This window comes from Nomascus leucogenys, chromosome 21 (assembly GCF_006542625.1).
Source record: "Nomascus leucogenys isolate Asia chromosome 21, Asia_NLE_v1, whole genome shotgun sequence".
NCBI classification, from domain to species: domain Eukaryota; kingdom Metazoa; phylum Chordata; class Mammalia; order Primates; family Hylobatidae; genus Nomascus; species Nomascus leucogenys.
Window position 1 is genome coordinate 25,002,772 of NC_044401.1, and position 14,017 is coordinate 25,016,788.

Below are 14,017 nucleotides of genomic sequence, written 5' to 3' on the forward strand. Positions count from 1 at the left end.
AGAGTTGTAGGCCAGGCGCGGTGGCTCACGCTTGTAATCCCAGCACTTTGGGAGGCCGAGGCGGGCGGATCACGAGGTCAGGAGATCGAGACCACGCTGAAACCCCGTCTCTACTAAAAATACAAAAAATTAGCTGGGCGTGGTGGCGGGCGCCTGTAGTCCCAGCTACTCGGAGAGGCTGAGGCAGGAGAGTGGCGTGAACCCGGGAGGCGGAGCTTGCAGTGAGCCGAGATTGCGCCACTGCACTCCAGCCTGGGTGACAGAGCGAGACTCTGTCTCAAAAAAAAAAAAAAAAAAAAAAGAGTTGTAGTGTTCTGTTCCATTATAAGGTATGTGCAACATTAAATCTAGAAAAAGTTGTAAAGGTTTCATATGACAAGCATTTGTTACAGAAAGTATTCTAGAAATCTAGAAATTATATATACTTTCATCCATTTTATTCCTGTGTTAATCCGTTTTCACACTGCTGATAAAGATATACCTGAAACTGGGAACAAAAAGAGGTTTAATTGGACTTAACAGTTCCACATGGCTGGGGAAGCCTCAGAATCATGGTGGGAAGCAAAAGGCACTTCTTACACGGTGACAGCAAGAGAAAAATGAGGAAGAAGCAAAAGCAGAAACCCCAGATAAACCACCAGATCTTGTGAGACTTATTCACTATCACAAGAATAGTATGGGAAAGACTGGTCCCCATGATTCAATTACCTCCTCCTGGGTCCCTTCCACAACATGTGGGAATACTGGCAGGTACAATTCAAGTTGAGATTTGGGCGGGACACAGACAACCACATTGTTCCACCCTTGGCGCCTCCAAATCTCATATCCTCACATTTCAAAACCAATCATGCCCCCCCAACAGTTCCCCAAAGTCTTAATTCATTTCAGCATTAATCCCAAAAGTCCACAGTCCAAAGTCTTATCTGAGACAAGGCAAGTCCCTTCCACCTATGAGTCTTTAAAATCAAAATCAAGTTAGTTACTTCCTAAATACAATTGATGTACAGGTATTGGGTAAATACAGCCATTCCAAACGGAAGAAATTGGCCAAAACAAAGGGGTTATAGGACCTATGCAAGTCCAAAATCCAGCGGGACAGTCAAATTTTAAAGCTCCAAAATGATTTCCTTTGACTCCAGGTCTCACATCCAGGTCATGCTGACACAAAAGATGGGTTCCCATGGTCTTGGGCAGCTCTGCCCCTGTGGCTTTGCAGGGTACAGCCACCCTCCTGGCTGCTTTAATGGGCTGACATTGAGCGTTTGCAGCTTTTTCTGGTGCACGGTGCAAGCTGACAGTGGATGGACCATTCTGGGGTCTGGAGCACAGTGGCCCTCTTCTCATAGCTCCACTAGGCAGTATCACAGTAGGGACTCTTGTGTAGGGGGCTCCAACCCCACATTTTCCTTACGCACTACCCTAGCAGAGGTTCTCCATGAGTGCCCCTGCCCCTGCAGCGAACTTTGCCTGGGCATCCAGGCATTTCCACACATCTGAAATCTAGGCAGAGGTTCTCAAAACTCAATTCTTGACTTCTGTGCACCCACAGGCTCAACACCATGTGGAAGCTGCCAAGGCTTGGGGCTTCTACCCTCTGAAGTAACTGCCTGGGCTCTACGTTGGCCCCTTTCAGCCATGGCTGGAGTGGCTGGGACACAGGGCACCAAGTCCCTAGGCTGCACACTGCCCTGGGACCCTGGGCCCAGCCCACAAAACCACTTTTTCTCCAGAACCTCTGGGCCTGTTATGGGAGGGGTTTCACTGCAGTTCTCTGATATGGCCTGGAGACATTTTCCCCATGATCTTGAGGATGATCATTAGGTTCCTTGTTACTTATGCAAATTTCTGTAGCCAGCTTGAATTTCTTCTTAAAAAAATGGGTTTTGCTTTTTTACTGCATCACCAGGCTGCATATTTTCTGAGCGTTTATGCTCTATTTCTCTTTTAAAATGGAATGCTTTTGCAGCACCCAAGTCACCTTTTGAGTGCTTTGCTGCTTAGAAATTTCTTCCACCAGGTACCCTAAATCATCTCTCTCAAGTTCAAAGTTCCACAAATCTCTAGGGCAGGGGCAAAATGCTGTCAGTCTATTTGCTAAAACATAACAAGAGTCACTTTTTTTTTTTTTTTCGAGACGGAGTCTTGCTCTGTCGCCCAGGCTGGAGTGCAGTGGCATGATCTCGGCTCACTGCAAGCTCCGCCTCCCAGGTTCATGCCATTCTCCTGCCTCAGCCTCCCGCGTAGCTGGGACTACAGGCGCCCGCCATCACGCCCAGCTAATTTTTTGTGTTTTTAGTACAGACGGGGTTTCACCATGTTAGCCAGGATGGTCTCGATCTCCTGACCTTGTGATCGCTCGCCTCGGCCTCCCAAAGTGCTGGGATTACAGGCTTGAGCCACCGCGCCTGGCAAACAAGAGTCACCTTTGCTCCAGTTTGCAACAAGCTGTTCATCTCCATCTGAGACCACCTCAGCCTGGGGCTTATTGTTCCTATCACTATCAGCATTTTTGTCAAAGCCATTCAACAAGTCTCTAGGAGGTTCCAAACTTTCCCACATTTTTCTATCTTCTTCTGAGCCCTCCAAACTGTTCCAACCTCTGCCTGTTACCCATTTCCAACGTTGCTCTCACATTTTTGGGTATCTTTTCAGCAATGCCCCTCTCTACTGGTACCAATGTACTGTATTAGTCCATTTTCATACTGCTGATAAAGACATACCTGAAACTGGGGATAAGAAGAGGTTTAATTGGACTTAGAGTTCCACATGGCTGGGGACACCTCAGAATTATGGCGGGAGGTGAAAGGCACTTCTTACATGGTGGCAGCAAGAGAAAAATGAGGAAGAAGCAAAAGCAGAAACCCCTGATAAACCCAGCAGATCTCATGAGACTTATTCACTATCATGAGAATTGTACAGTAAAGATCAGCCCCCATTATTTAATTACCTCCTTCTGGGTCCCTCCCACAAAATGTGGGAATTCTGGGAGATACAATTCAAGTTGAGATTTGGGTGTGGACACAGCCAAACCATAGCGCTTCCTTTACAGAAAAGAAAGCAGTATCTTTCAAATAAAATGAGTTTCCAAAGACACAAGTTACTAGGGATAGAATCCCTAGTAATGTGGTTCTTCTAGAGAAGATAGAAAAAAGAAAGAAAACTATACGTAACTATGTTCCTTGATTGTTAATTTAATATTGAATTTCCCTAATATTTGATTTTAATTTAACAATTAGTTTATTATACTTTATGCTAGAGTTTTTATTGAAATAGTTGGGGTTTTGAGTAACACATTGCCACTATATGTGTTTGCATAATACAATACATTTTGTCATTTGTTTGTGAATTAGAAATTTTGAGATGACCCAGTAATGATGGCTTACCCCTTTTTCACAATGTCTAGTGTGCCATTTGGAGGTCTCAAAGGATGAGATTGAGATATATGAAGCCTACTTCACTCATCTCTCTCAAGTTCATTACTGATGCTGGGAAGATTCAAAAACCTGTACCTAATATAGCTGTGACTTCTTGGGCAACTCTATTTCTATATGATGTCTCCAAGTGCTATCTCCGGCATGGTATCTTCTAAGTACTCATATTTCTTATATGTCATCTCAGGGCACTCAAGACATATGTCTCAAGACAGAGAATCAGATCTAAGCTACCTGATTATCATAATATTTATCATAATATATGATAACATATAATAAATAGGATAAAAGGATATCAATATATATTTTTATAATACATTATATTTGTTATAATAAATTATATATTATAATATATTTATACTTAGAAATCACTCAGTGATATTTCTGCCACATTTTATTTGTCAAGATTATTAAAAAGGCCACAGAATTTCAAACAGAAAGCACCTGCATCTCATCTCTTGATCGAAGGTTATGCATAATGAAATATACAGGTGGTTTTGCTATTTTTGGAAAATATGGTCTGAAAGGACTCTCCCTCTGGCCATAATAATTCATAACCATCTCACATTGAAAATACCTTCGTTCCCTCCACTAAAATTTCTAAGTTTCATCTGGTCATGGTATCATTTGGGATCTCCAGGTGCAAATGAGCCCCCTTAAGTACAGTTCCCTATGCAGAGTCCTTTTCAATGTGAAAAAGTGTAAACTAAGAAAAATGTTATATATCTTCACATAGCCTACATATAATGATGGATCAGTCAAAGGATAATCAATGTAGACCCTATTGTTCAAAACCTGGAAGAATAAGGCACTTAAGAGTCATGGGTCTAGCCTAGAACATTTTCCCAATTTCTTGAGAAGAACTCTACTGCTTGGGATGATTCTCCTTTTGTTTTGGCTCTGTTTGCTGGGGACTTGACTCTGCTCTCCACATTATCCTCTTGTTCCACACAATGAAGTCTATATTTGCACATGAGCAGGTTCCTTAGCCTGGTTTCTGCTTAGAGAAATTTGTGTAGTCTTTTACTTTATATCCTCTCTATCCCTTTCAGCTCAAGTTTTTATAACTCTTTACAAAATACATAAGCTTCTATGAATCAATTGGTAATATATTCCATTAGACAAGAATCATAACCACAAATAACTTACAGATTATCCTTATTCTACCTTAGAATGTTTGCAAGACTGTTGAGAGAAAAGATCCCTGAGATTCTAGAAGCCCTATTGTTTAATGAGTCTGTGATTTATGTTCTTAAAAATTCCAGAGAATCTCTTTTTAAGTAAGTGATTCTCTGAAGGACTGCTATATCTTTCTGCAGTCCAATGAAAGTAGTTTACAGGCTCACCTTGGATTTTCTTCTTCACAGTACTAGAGCCAGTGTTGCTAAACTTTCTGCCAGTATATAACAAACATTTCGTTTTCTTCTTTTTCCAGTAACATTCTCTTCACGCTCCTTTAAGCTATCACTGACGCCTTTCCTGAAGTCCTGTTCACAATATTTTTTGAGGATGTATCATAGTTTGTCTACTTTCTAATCCCGAAGAGTATATCACATTTTTAGATTACTGTTATGACAACACCATACTTCTGTTACTATAATGTATATGTGTTATTTATTGCTGCAACAAACAAAACAAAATAAAAACCAACTGAACAAATAAGAACACCCAAGAATGTAGTGCCTTAAATCAACATCTGAAAGCAATTCCAAAATGGTAGAATAAGAACCTCAGAAAATCTACTCTTCTGTAAAAGCAAGAAAAACATTGGCAAAATTGCCTAAATCAACATTTTATGAAACCCAGGGAGCTCAGTGTAAACAAAGACCTGAATCTCTGTAAGAACAGTGACCTTTGTGGCATTTTGCCTTGCCTTATTCCTAGGACCCTCTCCAGAACTTCATAGTAATCTTGAAAGATAGTAACTCTACAAAGATGGTAGCTGTGAAAACCAGCAGCCTAGCAGACACTGGGCAGGGGTGGGGAGAGGGGGGTAGAATGGTTTTTTAGCTGCCCGCAAGCCCCCAGAAATGAAATTGTCACTACTGTGCCTTTCTGGCAGCCCACAAGAAAGGCCTCATTCAGAGACCTAGTCATTATTTGAAGTGATTCAGAGCTTTCTCAATTAGAAAATCTCCATACCCAAATCACTTATCAAAAATAAAAAAAGGAAGTAGTTGTTTAACATTGCAGCTGCCAGAGACAGTGCTGCTGGTTGTATTAGATAGGAGATGGCCCCTCTCCCTGCAATTTTTTTTTTTTTTTAATGTGAGAAAGAGATGGCTATAGTGGGGTCTGAAAAGCTTGGACATGTTCTCGTGATTCAGGAGCATAGAAACATGTACAAGGTTGTCATTTATTATTCAGTGTCCTACAGAGAAAGAAAACCAATAGAATGTGTTTATAATAATGTACATGCACACTTGTACACACACACAAACATGTGAAGTCATGTGTCAGATAATAACAATTAGTCAGTGATGGACTGGTGTATATGACAGTGATCTAATAATATTATAATACTGTATTGTACTGTACCTTTTCTAGGTTTAAATATGTTTAGATACAAAAATAATTGCCATTGTGCTACAATAATCTACAGTATTCAGTACAGTAACATGCTTTATAGATTTGTCATCTAGGATCCAAGGGATATAGTAGGTTACACCATTGAGGTTTGTGTATATGCACTCTATAATGTTTGCACAACAACAAAATCACTTAAAGATGCATTTCTCAGAACACATCCCTGTTGTTAAACAATACATGACTCTGTGATGACTGTGTGTGTATATGGAGAGAGAGATTTATTTTAAGGAATTAGCTCATTGGTTCACATGGTTATGAAGGCTGACAAGTCTGAACTCCGTAAGGTGGGCTGGCACGGTAAACTGGGGGTCCAGGGAACATCTGACTTTGCAAGTATGAGAAAAATGTCTTATCAATTGGAAAATGTCAACAAAGACAGAATTATTTTTTAAATGAAACAAGTAGAATTTCTGGAGTTAAAAGTAAAATAACTGAAATTTAAAAAAATCAATAGATGAGCTGAACAGAGTATTTGAGCTAAAAAGATCAGCTAAGGATCATAAAAAAAAAAGTAAAAGAATATATAAAAACAGACTTGGGCGACACTAGTGAATTAGCAACATACACATAATATGAGTCTCTGAAAAAATGAGAGAGAAAGAGAAGTGAAAAGAATATTTGAGAAAATAATGGCTGGAAACTTCTCAAATCTGATGAAAGGCATTACACTTCCCAGATATGTTTACAATTAGGATAAATGCAAAAACTTCGCACCAGAAACATCACAGTCATGCTGATAAAAAATGAGAAAGAAAAAATATTGAAAGCACAGGCAAAAACTGATTGAATAAAAGGGATTTTAATAAAATTAACAGATGGCTTTTTATTAGGAACCAGAGAAACAGGAAGGCAATATTATGATATATTCAAAGTGCTGAAAGCCAAGAACTGTCAAACCACTCATTCTATAACCAGCAAAACTAACCTTCAAAAATGAAGGAGAAAATAAGTTTAAGAAAATACACAGAGAGAATCTATTGCTTGCAGACATACCCTAGAAAATATATTAAAGGAATTATTTCAGGCTACAAACAAAACACTACACAGTAACTCAAATCCACATAAAAAAATGAGAAACAATTATAAAAAATAAACTAACTAGGTAAATATGAAATGCAATATGAATATATCATGTTTTTATTTATTTTCTTATTATATTTTATTTAAAGCCAATTGCATAAATCAGTAATTATAAAGCCATGTTGATGGGCTTACAATGTATAAATATGTAATTTGAAGGACAATAAGAACAGAAATAATACCAAAAGTAATGGAGCATGTAGCAGCTAAATTGTTATACTATTGAAATTAAATTACTATTAATCTAAACTATATTACTAGATTATTTTATGCTATAATGTTAATTGTAATCCCCAGGGCAATTACTAATACTATAACTCTATATTATGTATGTGTGTTTATGTGTATGTGTGTGTGTGTGTGTGTGTGTGTGTGTGTATCTATGAGATAACAAGTAAATTAAAATGGGACATTTAATATAAATATATAATCCCTGTCTCATTTTATACATACGAATATATTTATATAATACGTACATTTTTTTACACATATGTTTTATGTATATATTAAGTGACAAAGGGATTTAAATGTCACACTGAAAATTTAACAAGGAAGGAAACAGTAGTCATGAAAAACAGAAAAAATAGACATAAGACATAGAAAACAAACAGAAAAACAGAAGATCTAAATCTTACCTTGTAAATAATTATAAGAAATGCAAACGAACTAAACACTCCAATCAAAGACAGAGATTGGCAGAATTTAAAAAGAACACAATAAAGCTACATAGTGTCTACAATTGTTAGAGATCCAATACTCCACTTTCAGTAATTGAACAAGCAGACAGTAGATCAACAGGGATTAGAAAAATTCAACAACATGGTAAAGCAACTAGACTTTACAGATATCTATAGAACACAAATATGTGGAAATTAACCTATTTGAGTGAGGGGTGCAATGGAGAGTGACTGCTAATGGGTATAGTGTTCCTTTTTGAGATGATGTGTTCTCAAGTTAATTAGTTGTGATGGTTGCACAACTCTGTAAACATACAAAAAAACACGTTAAAAGGTGAATCCATGTTATGTAAATCATGTCAGTGAATCTGTTACAGAAAAGCACTTACAACTGATTTATTATATGAGAAACAACACAACAAAAAGGCAAACGGTCAGAATAACATTTCTCTAAAGAGGATATAAGCCAGACGATAAGCACTGAAAATATGCTCAACATCATTAGCCATTAAGGAAATATAATCACAATGAGATCTTACTTCACATTCATAAGGCTGGCTACATTTAAAAAGATAAATTTAAAATAAACAAGTGTTGGCAAGGCTGTGGAGAAAGCTGACTGTCAGGAGAAAGTGTAAACTGCCAGTGGGAATGTAAAATTGCGCAGCTGCTGTGGAAAACAGTTTGGCGATTCCTCAAAAAGTGAAACATAAAATTACCATATGACCCAGCAATTCCACTCCTAGGCAAGTACCCAAAAGAAATTAAAATACATGTTCACACAAAACTTGTACATTAATATCCACAGCAGCTTTATTCATAATAGCCAAAATGTGAAAACAACTGAAGTTTCCTTTAGATGATGAATGGACACATGGAATGTGGCATATTCATGTAATCATTCATTATTTGGCAATACAAAGCCATGAAATATGATATATGCTACAACGTGGATGAACCTTGGAAACATTATGCTAAGTGAAAGAAAGCAGTCACAAAAGACCACCCATTATATGATTTCATTTACAAGAAATGCCTACAATAAGTAAATCTATAAAAACAGGAAGTAGGTTAATGGTTGCCTAGGGCAAGGGGAGGAGATGTGGGCAATGGGGAATAATGTCTGATGAGTACAGAGTTTCTAAATATTCTGAAATGGATTTTTGAGTAATTGCACAGGTCTGTGAATAGAGTAAATATCATTAAAATTGGTTTAAATGAGAAAATTTTATGGCACATCAGTTATATCTTAATAAAGCTGTTTTTTTGTTAAAGCACAAATTTTGCTCATACTTGCAGTCTGGGCTGTGGTTAGTAGGGAGTGTGGCTTTGCCTCATATGGCATTATCTTTGGCAACTAAAAGGCTGGAGGCTCAATTCATCTCAAGGCTCAGTCATTCATATGTTAAGCACTTGATTAGGGCTCCTTGAGCTCTGCATCCATTCCTATATATTCTATATGCATGTTATTTTTAGCATGGCATTATCAATACGGTCAGGGTTTCTATTTATCTACCCACAATTTCCAAGATCCATGTTCAAAGTAAGAGAGGAGATGTATGTGAGTTTAGTTGGTAATCACAAGAATAAATAAGTTGTCTGTATCCCTGTGGTGAGAAATTTGCTAGAGTTTAAAATTAAAATTATAAAAAGGAAATACACATCATTCATATATACGGAGATAGAGACAAAGGGAAAGAGAGATGATAATCATGAAAGATAGTTTGCACTTCATAATCTTCTTATCTATTATCCACCACAACAAAATCCTTCATTGCAAAGGGGTAATTGAATAAACTCAAATGGTAAAAGCCATTACTGAGGTGCTGAATCACATGATAGCAAGTACTTGAATATCAAGAGGATTGAATGCAATACAGCACAACTTCCTTTCTGTGATGGATGAGCTATTTCACAACCTGTGGTCTCTTATAAGCATCCTTGTCTCTTATAAGCAAACAGATAAAAGCTTTGTTTCAGATACTGTATTTTTTTAGTTCCCAGATATCTGTTTGCTTCTTTTCTACAGTTTCTATTTCCCTGTTGATTCTTACTATCTTTACCTTATTATAAGCATACTTTTCATTATCTCATGATCCTAATTATAAAATGTTTAAAATTCTTCTCAGCTAATTCCAATATCTGTATCTTCTGGGAATTGGTCTCTGCTGATGATATTTTCTTCTGAAATTTTGTCATTTTTCATATTTCTGTATATAAGGAGTAATTTTGGATTATATTCTGAATATTTTAAATGTTGTGTTGTGGAGGTTTTAGATTATCAACAGTTTTTATTTATTATTTCAGAAAACTATTGCTTTTGAGAATTCAAAGCACAACCTTTGTTTTTGTGATAGCATCTTAGATCTAAGTTTAGTTTCTTCTATGTAGCTGAGATGCTTGGATTCTGTCCTGTGCTTGCATGAGTGGGGAGTTATTCAGATGTTTGGGTACAGTTTATACGCACACACAAATAGAGTGGCATTTCTCTAGCTTTTACTTCTCTTGTATTCCTTCTTTATTTCCCAGTCGGTTTCCCAAAACATTGTTCTCTGGTTCTTCAGAACACAAAGACTATGGTTTTTATAGCACAGTCTAGACCTGTGTAGTTAGTGCCAGTCCTCAAGCTAAAAGCATTGAAACCTAATCTGAGGACCTTTCTCTTCTTTTAAATGCTAATTACCCTCCATTAACTATATAATTTTCCTTCCTTTCTTTCCTGTGATTTCCAGTAATTGTTTTCTTATATTTTTTTTGTTTCTGGTTTTTATTATTTATTTATTTTTGCATGTGTACTTTGACAAGAGTTATATTTGTCTATAGGAGAATTCATTGAAAAGGAGTTGCATATCCATATCAAGAGTGGAGGTCCCATGAACGGAACCTGAAATTAAGGAATGCAATTCAGGATTCCAGGATCTTCTCATGCTTTATCTCTGCTTTCTCTGAATTTCTTCAGTAGCTTAGTCGTGACAATACTGCCTTCTTTATTTCTATCTGGGTGAGATTATAATCTCTGAGTAAATAAATAATACTGATAATTCTACAGCTGCCAAATAGAAAGGTGCTTTAATATTTTAGTGGAATCCTTTTTGAAATTGTTTAATCTGCATTTTAGAATGAATCACATTCCTTTTAGCCTGTATTCCATATAGAAATTCTTCTGTAGGTTTACTTTATATATATGTATATAAAAAACTTCTTTTTCTCTTTTTTTAATAGTTACAAATTGTTTTTATCAGAGAAACTACAAATTATTGAACATTAGTGCAGTAATTTATCTAGAAATATAGACAAATATTAACGTAATGCTAAATAAAATTTAACTATTTTCATATGCATATGTATTTTTTAAACAAGTTTCTAAGACATCTTTAAACAATGACTATTTGAATTTTGATTAAATCATCCTGAATTTTAGAAAAAATAGAAATTTATAGTCTTCCTGGGATAGCTTGAAAATGCAACTTTTATAGCAGAGACTTGACCATGATGTCCATCTACAAAATTTTAAAACATTAATAACTTCAAAATATTAAGAAATAATGGTAATATATTTACAGCTATTTAAATTATCTACCAAAAGACAATTAATTTGACAATATAAATTAAGAAATTCCAGTGTTATTACAGGAGTATTTCTAAAACCATAATGCAGTGGGTTAATGAATCATTAATAAGCGTTTTTCTCTTTATTAGCAAATATGTACAAGGACCTTTTAGATGGGACTTCTTTACTCAAAGCTTTTATACTTACCAAATTGACACACTGGCAGGAGCTGGCTCAAGATTCAAACATGCCATTCTGCACTTAGAGGAAAAGACCATGGGATGTAGACATTACGTCTGCAGTGAGAGTTTCAGACCTGTTGTGCTCTCTGCATTTGTACATAAGAGCACTTGTTTCCTGTCAAAGAGATTCTAAGACAGGCTTTCCTCTGGTGCTCAGGTGCACTTTATACCACAGACAATACCCTGAATGAAATGTACTGATTTTGTACTCATCAAAGTTCTTGGTCTATTAAGGCTGTCTTTTTTGTTCATTTGTTTTTGTTTTTGTTTTTGTTTTGAGACGGAGGAGTCTTGCCCTGTCGCTTAGGCTGGAGTGCAATGGTGCAATCTCAGCTCACTGCAACCTCCACCTTCTGGGTTCAAATGATTCTCCTGCCTCAGCCACCCAAGTAGCTGGGATCACAGGCGCCTGCCACCATGCCCAGCTAATTTTTGTATTTTTAGTAGAGACGGGGTTTCACCATGTTGGCCAGGCTGGTCTCAAACTCCTGACCTCATGATTCACCCGCCTCAGCATTCCAAAGTACTGGGATTATAGGCGTGAGCCACCCCACCCAGCCAAGGCTGTTTTTCTTAGAACCCACATCGTCTCCACCATTCACATACAGTCAGGTGCTGCATAATAACATTTTAGTCAATGATGAACCACATATATGAAAGTAGTCCTATAAGATTCTAACGGAGCTGAAAAATTCCTATTGTCTATTGATATCCTAGCTGTCCCAATGTTGCAGTGCAACACATTACTTACATGTTTGTGGTGATGCTAGTGTAAAGAAACCTGCTGCACTGCCAGAAGTATAAAAGTATAACACACGATTATGATACATTACTTAATACTTTATAATGATAATAAACGATTCTGTTACTGGTGCATATATTTACTATACTATACTTTTTACTGTTATTTTATAGTTACTTCCACTTATAAAAAATAGTCATTTGTCGAACAGCCTCAGGCATGTCCCTGAGAAAGTATTACAGCAGAAAGCATTGTTATCATAGGAGATGACAGCGCTCAGTGCCCTTGAGTGCCCTTCCAGTGGGACAAGATGTGGACGTGTAAGACAGTGATATTGATGATCCTGACCCTATGCAGCCCTAGGCTAATGTGTCTGTTTGTGTCTTAGTTTGTACCAAAAAAGTTTAAAAAACATTTTTTAAAGTTAATTAGAAAAAAAGCTTATGGAATAAGAATATATAGAAAGAAAATATTTTTGTGCAGCTGCATAATGTGTTTGTATTAAATTAAGTGTTATTACAAAAGTGTCAAAAATTTGCAAGTGAAAGTTTAAAGTGAAAGTGAAAGTGAAAAAGTCACAGCAAGCTAGTATTAATTTATTATTAAAGAAAGAAAAATATTCTTTATAAATCTAGGGTACCCTAAGTGCACAGTGTTTATAAAATCTACAGTAGTGTACATGAATGTCCTAGGCCTTCACATTCACTCACGGCTCACTCATTGACTCACCCAGTACAACGTCCAGTTCTGCAGGCTCCATTCATAGTAAATAAACTGTATGTGTAAAGTGTGCTATTTTAAATCTCCTATAGTGTATTTCTACTGTACGATTTCTCTATTTAGGTATGCTTAGATACAAAAATACTTACCATTGTGTTAAAATTCCCTACTGTATTTAGTACCAAAACATGCTATACAGGTTTGTAGTCTATGAGCAATAAGTTACACCTTACAGGCGTTGGTGTGTAGGAGGCTATATCATCTAAATTTGTGTAAGTACACTCTATGATTTTGCACAATGAGGAAATTTCCTAATGATTCGTTTCTCAGAACGTATCCCCATCATTAAATGACAAATGACTGTAGTTCTACAAGGGACCAAGCTAATAAACAAATATTTTACCTAATCATATTTTAAAAAATTGAAGGAATTTAGGAATTTATAGTTATGATGATGTCATAATATTAAGTTAGTAATTATTCTGTGACCTGTACTTCAGTGTCAATACATAGCATTGATGAAGTTATAGCATTGTAGCTCTGTTAATGTCTTTATTTGAGGAGAAGATGAAACACATGAGAATGTGTATATATTCATCATTTCACTAACCAATATTTAAAGATTAAGCAACAAAGAAACCATCAGATATTAAATGTCTTTTCTATTATTCTATAAATGGTCAAAACATCTATCTTTCAAATAACTGGTGTAAATAATTATTATCTTAATAGTTATACCTTATCGGTCATTGGAATTGAAATCATTTGAAAAGTAAATATTTTAAGGTGAAAAAAGTGTCTTCTAAAAGTTTTGAAAATAGATTTGGAATAATGACTTTATAATTTATAAATGGTATTAATAGTCATAAACTGTATATAATAATCTAACCAATACACTATGGAATAAATTAATTTCTCAAGGTAATTAATTATGTGGCCTTTTCAGTACAACAGAATAACATGGGATTGAATAATCCTATATATTA